This window comes from Triturus cristatus, chromosome 8 (assembly GCF_964204655.1).
Source record: "Triturus cristatus chromosome 8, aTriCri1.1, whole genome shotgun sequence".
In the NCBI taxonomy this organism is placed as follows: Eukaryota; Metazoa; Chordata; class Amphibia; order Caudata; family Salamandridae; genus Triturus; species Triturus cristatus.
This window is the reverse complement of record NC_140591.1, coordinates 893,529,199-893,539,198: the sequence shown is the minus strand read 5'-3', so window position 1 is coordinate 893,539,198 and position 10,000 is coordinate 893,529,199.

The window sequence follows — 10,000 nt, the reverse complement described above, 5'->3', positions numbered from 1 at the left end:
CCGGGGCGAGCGGGCTCAAAGGGAGGGCCCAACAACAGGGGCCGGGAGGCAGGCATGCACCCGGGCCCCCAGGGGTCCCCGGCGGGCGGGCCCGGGCACTGTCTTCCCCGTTTCGCGGTCGCCCGGCCTCACGGAGGTCTGACCCAGCAAACCCGGAGAAAAAAGGACCATCGGGAAGGGGCTGAGAGGCAGGTGCATACCTGGGCCCCTGGTGGCCCCGGCGGGCGGGCCCGGGCGCTGCCTTCCCCGTCTCGGGATCGCCAGACCTCCCAGAGGTCTGACCCAGCAAACTCGGAGAAAAAGGGACCACCGGGAAGGGGCTGAGAGGCAGGTGCGTACCCGGGCCCATGGGGGGCCCTGGGGGCGGGCCTGGGCTCTGCCTTCCCCGTCTCGCGATCGCCGGACCTCACGGAGGTCTGACCCAGCAAACTCGGTGAAAAAGGACCATCGGAAAGGGGCTGAGAGGCAGGAGCGTACCCGGGCCCCTGGGGGCCCCGGCGGGCGGGCCCCGGGTCTGCCTTCCCCCGTCTCAGGATCGCCGGACCTCACGGAGCTCTGACCCAGCAAACTCGGAGAAAAAGGACCATCGGGAAGGGGGCTGAGAGGCAGGTGTGCATACCCGGGCCCCTGGGGGCGCCGCTTCGGGCGAGCCCAGGTGCTGCCTTCCCCTGTCTCGGGATCCACGGACCTCACGGGGCTCTGAACCAGAAAACTCGGAGAGAAAGGACCATCAGGAAGGGGCTGAGAGGCAGGAGCGTACCCGGGTCCCTGGGGGCCCCGGCGGGCGGGCCCCGGGTCTGCCTTCCCTGTCTCAGGATCGCCGGACCTCACGAAGCTCAAACCCAGCAAACTCGGAGAAAAAGGACCATCGGGAAGGGGCTGAGAGGCAGGTGCGTACCCGGGCCCCTGGTGGCCCCGGCGGATGGGCCCGGGCGCTGCCTTCCCCGTCTCGGGATCGCCAGACCTCCCAGAGGTCTGACCCAGCAAACTCGGAGAAAAAGGGACCACCGGGAAGGGGCTGAGAGGCAGGTGCGTACCCGGGCCCCTGGGGGCCCCGGCGGGCGGGCCTGGGCTCTGCCTTCCCCGTCTCGCGATCGCCGGACCTCACGGAGGTCTGACCCAGCAAACCCGGTGAAAAAAGGACCATCGGAAAGGGGCTGAGAGGCAGGAGCGTACCCGGGCCCCTGGGGGCCCCGGCGGGCGGGCCCCGGGTCTGCCTTCCCCCGTCTCAGGATCGCCGGACCTCACGGAGCTCTGACCCAGCAAACTCGGAGAAAAAGGACCATCGGGAAGGGGGCTGAGAGGCAGGTGTGCATACCCGGGCCCCTGGGGGCGCCGCTTCGGGCGAGCCCAGGTGCTGCCTTCCCCTGTCTCGGGATCCACGGACCTCACGAGGCTCTGAACCAGAAAACTCGGAGAGAAAGGACCATCGGGAAGGGGCTGAGAGGCAGGAGCGTACCTGGGCCCCTGGGGGCCCCGGCGGGCGGGCCCCGGGTCTGCCTTCCCCGTCTCAGGATCGCCGGACCTCACGAAGCTCAAACCCAGCAAACTCGGAGAAAAAGGACCATCGGGAAGGGGCTGAGAGGCAGGTGCGTACCCGGGCCCCTGGTGGCCCCGGCGGGCGGGCCCGGGCGCTGCCTTCCCCGTCTCGGGATCGCCAGACCTCCCGGAGGTCTGACCCAGCAAACTCAGAGAAAAAGGGACCACCGGGAAGGGGCTGAGAGGCAGGTGCGTACCCGGGCCCCTGGGGGCCCCGGCGGGCGGGCCTGGGCTCTGCCTTCCCCGTCTCGCGATCGCCGGACCTCACGGAGGTCTGACCCAGCAAACCCGGTGGAAAAAGGACCATCGGAAAGGGGCTGAGAGGCAGGAGCGTACCCGGGCCCCTGGGGGCCCCGGCGGGCGGGCCCCGGGTCTGCCTTCCCCCGTCTCAGGATCGCCGGACCTCACGGAGCTCTGACCCAGCAAACTCGGAGAAAAAGGACCATCGGGAAGGGGGCTGAGAGGCAGGTGTGCATACCCGGGCCCCTGGGGGCGCCGCTTCGGGTGAGCCCAGGTGCTGCCTTCCCCTGTCTCGGGATCCACGGACCTCACGGGGCTCTGAACCAGAAAACTCGGAGAGAAAGGACCATCGGGAAGGGGCTGAGAGGCAGGAGCGTACCCGGGCCCCTGGGGGCCCCGGCGGGCGGGCCCCGGGTCTGCCTTCCCCGTCTCAGGATCGCCGGACCACACGGAGCTCTAACCCAGCAAACTCGGAGAAAAAGGACCATCGGGAAGGGGGCTGAGAGGCAGGTGTGCATACCCGGGCCCCTGGGGGCGCCGCTTCGGGCGAGCCCAGGTGCTGCCTTCCCCTGTCTCGGGATCCACGGACCTCACGGGGCTCTGACCCAGAAAACTCGGAGAGAAAGGACCATCGGGAAGGGGCTGAGAGGCAGGAGCGTACCCGGGCCCCTGGGGGCCCTGGCGGGCGGGCCCTGGGTCTGCCTTCCCCGTCTCGGGATTGCCGGACCTCACGGAGCTCTAACCCAGCAAACTCGGAGAAAAAGGAGCATCGGGAAGGGGGCTGAGAGGCAGGTGTGCGTACCTGGGCCCCTGGGGGCCCCGCTTCAGGCGGGCCCGGGTGCTGCCTTCCCCTGTCTCGGGATCCACGGACCTCACGGGGCTCTGAACCAGAAAACTCGGAGAGAAAGGACCATCAGGAAGGGGCTGAGAGGCAGGAGCGTACCCGGGTCCCTGGGGGCCCCGGCGGGCGGGCCCCGGGTCTGCCTTCCCTGTCTCAGGATCGCCGGACCTCACGAAGCTCAAACCCAGCAAACTCGGAGAAAAAGGACCATCGGGAAGGGGCTGAGAGGCAGGTGCGTACCCGGGCCCCTGGTGGCCCCGGCGGATGGGCCCGGGCGCTGCCTTCCCCGTCTCGGGATCGCCAGACCTCCCAGAGGTCTGACCCAGCAAACTCGGAGAAAAAGGGACCACCGGGAAGGGGCTGAGAGGCAGGTGCGTACCCGGGCCCCTGGGGGCCCCGGCGGGCGGGCCTGGGCTCTGCCTTCCCCGTCTCGCGATCGCCGGACCTCACGGAGGTCTGACCCAGCAAACCCGGTGAAAAAAGGACCATCGGAAAGGGGCTGAGAGGCAGGAGCGTACCCGGGCCCCTGGGGGCCCCGGCGGGCGGGCCCCGGGTCTGCCTTCCCCCGTCTCAGGATCAGCATTTTGCCGGTCTGCATATCCGAAGCTTCCGCCAAACTCTGAAGTAATTGCAGCCCAGGAAGAGGATTTCCAGACATCTCAGTGGCCGTCCTGAGTCCCCAGCAAAGCTGAGACCCGCAGCCCTCGTGAGTAGCGTGGAACCAGAACTCCTGGTCACCGGGCACTTTTGCAAGTGCATTGACTTCTTAACGTCTCTTGAAGTCGTGCTTGGTGTTACTTGTAGCCCCCATCTCGAATAGAAAATCCACTGAAGATTGTTGGCCTATTCACCGAGTGACCCGTGGGCCGCCATTTTGTGTTTCCTCTCGAGGCTCCTTCGTGGTCCCTGGTCCGTCGATTGGTGGGTCCCTGAGAAGGCAACTTTGATTTTTTTCTTTGGGCTTCCCTGGTTGCTCCAGAAGTGTCCTGACTCCCCACCAAGTGGTGAGTCCCTCAGAGCTTGCTGGTCTGCACCAAAGCATCTTTCTCCTTTCTGCATGGATTGCTGTTGCCAAGGCTTGTTCTGTCCATTCCGGGCACCGACGCTGCAGCACTCGATATCCTTCATGGGACAGCTTGAATCCAGCTCCTGGGTGTCCTCGACGCCTCCTGGTCCTCGTGGCTGAAGAGTCAAGCTTCACCTTCTTCACCTGAAACACCCGACATCGGTGGGCATCCGCCTAGCGTCCTCCTGGTCACTGGCAAGTGACCCAGACTCTGTCCCCTCTGCTTTCAGGTTCTTCTCGACTTTGATCCTGGCTTGGATCTCTTCAGACACTTCTCATCTTACCGGCAGCAGCACTTCTTTGCCAGCTCCCATTGAAATCGACGACGCGACCCAATAGCATTTGACACCCATGCACCCGGCTTCCCTGGGTGAGGAAACAGGAGTACTCCAGTGCTCCCATGGGTGTTGACCCAAGAACTTCCTAAATCCCAAAGGGTTTGGTCCTGACTCATTTCTAACTATCGCTAATCTTTAAAAATCTAACAGTAACTTTCCCCATAGAAGTAAACGGGAGCTCGCGGTTGTGTTCCCACACTGCACACATCCCCCGTGGGTCCCCTGTGTCACTACCTTGGGTGGTTCCTTGGGGTCCCAGCGATTCTACAGGCTCTAGTGTCTAGTTAAGTCGTGGTTCTTATACCACTATTTTAGTATATGGCTTGGCTCGGCCCTAGGGTCTGACGTGTATTTGTGCTATTTTACTTTCACCTTTGAAGTGTAACTTATGTGTTTTGACCTCTAGACTCATAAAGAGACTAGGAGGGTGTGTTTAGAAATAAATACATATATTTTTTCTATATACCTGGTGTGGTTGTCTTTCATTTAGCCATTCATGAGATTATAGACTGGTAAAACAAGCTGCTTTACATTCCTTTAAGACTTAGCCTGAAGGCAGCTCTCCATAGCTACCACCAGGATAGCTTTCAATAAAGGTTGTCTTTAACCTTCCATCAATAAGGGGTTGTTTGGACTGGTACAGGGTGCCCACTATAATTAGTGGACAGCATATACCAGGCCAACTTTTCACAAGGGGTGCAGACAGAGGCTCAAGAGTTGCAGAAAGAAGGGACAGAGGTGCATAAAGAAGCAGGAGAAATGCAGAAAGAAGCAACATAGTTGCAGAAAGAGGGATGATGGGTTTTGTTTATGTTTTTTGTTTATTGAGTTGTATATAGCGCTGGCTAGACCCGGAGGCATCAGAGCACTTTACATAGGAACAACAGCGAGTTACAAGAATAATAAATTAAAACAATTTTCACAGAAATTTCAAAGTAAGTGAACAAATCATAAGAGGCAGAGAAGGAAAGGGGGGACAAGAATATGAGTAAAAGAATGGGTGGGGGAGGGGGAAGGGAACAGTGGGGACAGATGTGCAGAAAGAGACATGAGGGGTGTATAAAGAAGCAAGAGGTGCAGAAATAAACAAATGAAGTGCAGAAAGAAGCTAAAGAGGGATGAGGTGTGGACATAGAGGCACAAGGGGTGCAAAGAGAAGGAAGTGAGAGGCAGAAAGATGCAAGAGAAATGCATAAAAAAGCAACAGAGATGCAGAAAGGGGGAAGTGGGGTAGAAAAAGAGGCAAGAGGGATACAGAAATAAACAAGAAGGGTGCAAAAAGAAACAAAAGAAGTGTAGAAAGAAGGAACAGATGTGCAGAAAGAGGCAAAAGTGGTGCAGGAAGAGGGAAGAGGGGTGTGAAAGAGGCACAAGTGCTACAGAAATAAGCAAGAGGCATCGAGAAAGAAGCAAGAGAAGTGCAGAAAGTAGCAATAGAGGTGCAGAGAGAGGGATGAGGGGTGGAGAAAGAGACAAGAGAAGTGCATTAACAAGCAACAGAGATGCAAAAAGAAGGAACAGGGGTAGATAAAGTGGCAAGCGGGGTGCATAAAGAAGCAAGAGATGTGTAGAAAAAAGCAAGAGGATTGCAAAAGGAAGCAACAGAGGTGCAGAAAGAAGCAAGAGGGGTATAAAAAGAGGGAAGAGGGGTGCAGAAAGAAGCACAAGGGGTACAGAAAGAAGCAAGAGATGTGCAGCAAGAAACAAAAGAAGTGCAGAAAGAAGGAACAGAGGTGCAGAAAGAGGCAAGAGGGGTGCAGAAAGAGGAGAAAGGGATTCTAAAAGAAGAGTGAGGTTTAGAAAGAAACAAAAGAAGTACAGAAAGAAGTAACAGAGGTGCAGAAAGAAGCAAGAGGGGTGCAGAAAAAAACAAAAGAAGTACAGAAATCAACAGAGGTGCAGAAATAGGCAAGAGCAGTGCAGAGAGAGGGATGAGGGGTGCACAAAAGAGACACAAGGGGTGCAGAAAGAAGCAAGAGAGATGCATAAAGAAGCAAGAGAAATGCATAAAGAAGTAACAGAGATGCAAAAAAATGGGAGTGAGATAGAGAAAGAGCAAAGAGGTGTGCAGGAAGAAGCAAGAGATGTGCAGAAAGAGGGATGAGGTGTGGAGAAAGAGGCAAGAGAAGAGCAGAAAGAAGCAACAGAGATGCAAAAACAGGGAACAGGGGTGGAGAAAAGTTACAAGAGGGTACAGATAGAAGCAAGAGTGGTGCAGAAATAAACAAAAGAAGAGCAGAGGGAAGGAACAGAGATGCAGGAAGAGGCAAAAGAGGTTCAGAAAGAAAGAAGAGGGTACAAAAAGAGGGAAGATGGGTGCAGAAAGAGGCACAAGGGTTGCAGAAAAAAGTAAGAGATGTGCAGCAAGAAACAAAAGAAGTGCAGAAAGAAGGAACAGATGTGCAGAAAGAGGCAACAGGGGTGAAGAAAGTGGGTAAGAGGGGTGAAGAAAGAGGCAAGAAGGTGCCAAAAGAAGCAAGAGTGCTACAGACAGACAAAAGAAGTGCAGAAAGAAGGAACAGAGGTATAGAAAGAGGCAAGAGGGGTGCTGAAAGATGCACAAGGGATGCAGAAAGAAGCGAAAGGTGCAAAAAGAAAGAACAGAGGTGCAGAAAGAGGCAAGAGGAGTGCACAAAGAGGGAAGGGGGTATATAAGAGGGACAAGGAGTGCAGAAATAAGCAAGAGAAGTGCAGAAAGAAGCAAAAGAGGTACAAAAAGAGAGAAGCGGTATCATGATTAGAGACGGTTTTGTAATTAAATGTCCCTCTGCATTCCTAGATTATTCTGAGTCTTTTAGATCATGAAAGCCCACCCCTATCCCGTGCACCAGCACTCCTTAAATGTATTGTTGTATGGATGTGTGTATGTGTATATTGTATATGTGACGTGGCAATATTTCTGGTTCTCACTTGTATGATGATGTGTTGTTTTTAATGCGTTCAAACTCATTGCGGGTAAACATTGTATTTCAGGATGTCAAGAGTTCTGCACCACTCATCTTCAATATAAAGAACAGACTTTTAGAATTCAAGTGTTTAGGATGTAAGTTTTGTATGTAGCAGCGCTTTGGATTCCGGCGATGCATCTGCTTACTATCGGAATCAGGAGGATTATTTGCTCACTCGTTCTCACGCTCAGAACGTAAACTAACGTCTCCATGTATTGGGTGTGGTCTGACTATATAAGACCACACCGAGTTCTAGAAGGCGCTTGGCCTTCTGTTCGTTTTGCTGAAAGGAAGCTCTTCAACGTCACGACTTAGCTGAGAGGACGGAGTTTGGAACTTCACCACGTTTCATCTGCTTCCTGAGAACATCCTTTTCTCCTCAGCAAACATCGCGACCTGCAAGACAAAAAAAAAAGCTAAGTGCTAATTATTTCAGGCGCCCTACGCAAGAAAGTTAAAAACAATTTTTGGAACTATTTTGAACTCGGTTTTGCTATGCTTAACTGGAAAAAGGAACATTCACAGAAGACTTGTAGTTTATTTGATTCAAGCAATGTTTTCATGCATTTTGGTAAACTATAGCTAATGTTGTTAAAGAAGGGGTCTCATCCTAAAGCAAGAAAAGATTACAAAGGCACATTGTTTTTTCCTTTTGCTTTTTTTCCTCTTACTAGGTGCTGGTTAAAGAGAGTTCTAAGTCCTACAAGTGAGTGATGTCTAAAAGAAAGTTTTTAAAGAAAATATAAACCTGATTTCTTCGCAAGTCTTATGTAATTAAGTAAAGAGTGTTATTGACATTTTGATCTCTTCTTCAAAGGTGTCCTACAAACTTTCATCATTTTGAAGCAAGACTCATGACGTATTTCCCAACACTGCTAACCAGCCCACTAACCAGCCCAATAAAGACATACTTGGACATTAGGATGACAAAACTTCTGATCGCAGGTAGGCTTTTAATACTTTTAGAATAGGAAGAGAAAAGTCTACAGAGATAAGAAATTAAAAGTCAAAAGTTTTAAGGACATTTGATTTAGGTTTGTTCCTTGTTGCCTCGCAGGTCGACAGCAAGAACCCCTACAAAAGACGTCCAGTATCCGGCCCTCCTCCTTAGTTTCAATCTGTTAACTAGTGAAAATAAAAACCACCAGTCATAAAATAGGAATCAAGGAAGTTGGCTCATTGCGTCTCTGCAAAACTCATCACTACACAAGACACCAGGTAAGAAGAGTGTGTGGTGACCTTGACCAAAGGCCAAGCCCACGGTAATAGTTTAGCCCAGACGCAATGAATCCAACACAGGAAGTTAGTTTACAGGATATAGCTGCAATGTTGAGAGATTAAAAAAATCGAAAATGCAGCTTTGAGCAGAGATATAACTACTCTGCAAGTAGCAATTCAGAAACCTATTCTAAAACCATCTAGTTTTCAATCAACGTCTCCAACTACGGCTTCCAACGCTTCCACTCAAATTCAAGTAGTTACCCCAGTGTCAGTGCCTTTAGTTCAACCTGAAAGATTTTATGGAGATTCTAATAAATTTACAGTTTTTATGAATCAATGTCATCTTCATTTCATTGCAAAGCCCTCAGCCTTTCCTGATGACTCCTCAAAAGTGGCTTTTATTCTCTCCTATTTAGGAGGTGATGCAGCCTTATGGTCAGTCCCGTTAGTTGAAAGTGATGATCCTCTTTTATATGATTTTAGACGTTTCAAACAAACCATGAAGAAGTTGTTTGCAAAACATGTATTTGTATAAACTGCAGACAACGCACTTCTAAATTTAAAACAAGGATTATCAGATTTAATTCATTATATTTCCCTTTTTAATCGTCTAGTTTTGGAATCCAATTGGCCCCAACAATAAAGAATTTCCCTCTTTTATAGAGGATTAAGAGACAAATTAAAAGACATGGTTACTCAAATCTTAGACCCACCCGACAATTGCAGTGAGTTCATTGACCTAGTGGTAAAATTAAATCATAGACTAATTGAAAGAAAAGGGGTACGCGGAAAGACTGATCATAAGCTTCTTATATTTAAAGAAAATAACCTTTCTAGTAAAGAAACAGCTCATAAGGCTGATCAAGAAGAGCCAATGCAAATAGGTACCATCCATGGACCACTCACCAAAGAGGAAAAAGAAAAGAGACGTAAGCTTAATCAGAGTCTTTATTGTGGTAAATCAGGACATTTTGTTAAAGAGTGTCCTACACGTCCCAATAAAGGTAAAAATAAGTCATCTGAGATAACCATAGTTTAAGCAAATTCGGAAAACTAATAAACTCGACGAAAGACGATGTCAGTTTGTCGAGTGAAAGTTTTAATTTGGCCTCTGCAGACTCTACGGATTTCTGTTGCCATCTCTGTATTCAAGTAAAACTCACAGCTAAAACAATCTAGAATGGTCATGGATTGTGGTTGCATTAATGGATTCTGGAGCCACAGGAAATTTTATAGATACACACTTTATGACCAAATTAGGATTACATAGTGTGGCTAAATCTCAACCTGAGATCGTTCGGGCAGTTGATGGTAAGAAACTCACTTCTGGCCCCATTCAACATCACCAGAAGAATTACAAATGTTAAGTTCTCTTTCTCATAGTGAGCTTATTACATTCGATATCATCGATGCACCACAATTTAAGCTCATTTTGGGAATTCCTTGGTTGATTTGTCATAATCCTGGATTTGATTGGGTAAAAAAGACTGTTACTTTTTATTCATCATATTATCACACCTCTTGTTTTCAATCTCCCACTGACAATGACACAGTTCAAGGTTATGATTTTCCTAAAGAAACAGAAAGTGTGTTACTCCTTGAAGGAGTTCCCACAGAATATGATGACTTAATTGATGTGTTTGACAAAAAAAAGGCTAATATCTTGCAACCACATCGAGATTTTGATTGTCAGATAGATCTGATTCCTGGTGCAACACTCCCATGCAGTCATATAGATGCTCCTATGGAAAAAGAAAATGAATATTTACGGACTTACTTAGATGAATATTTGGCAAATGGTTTTATT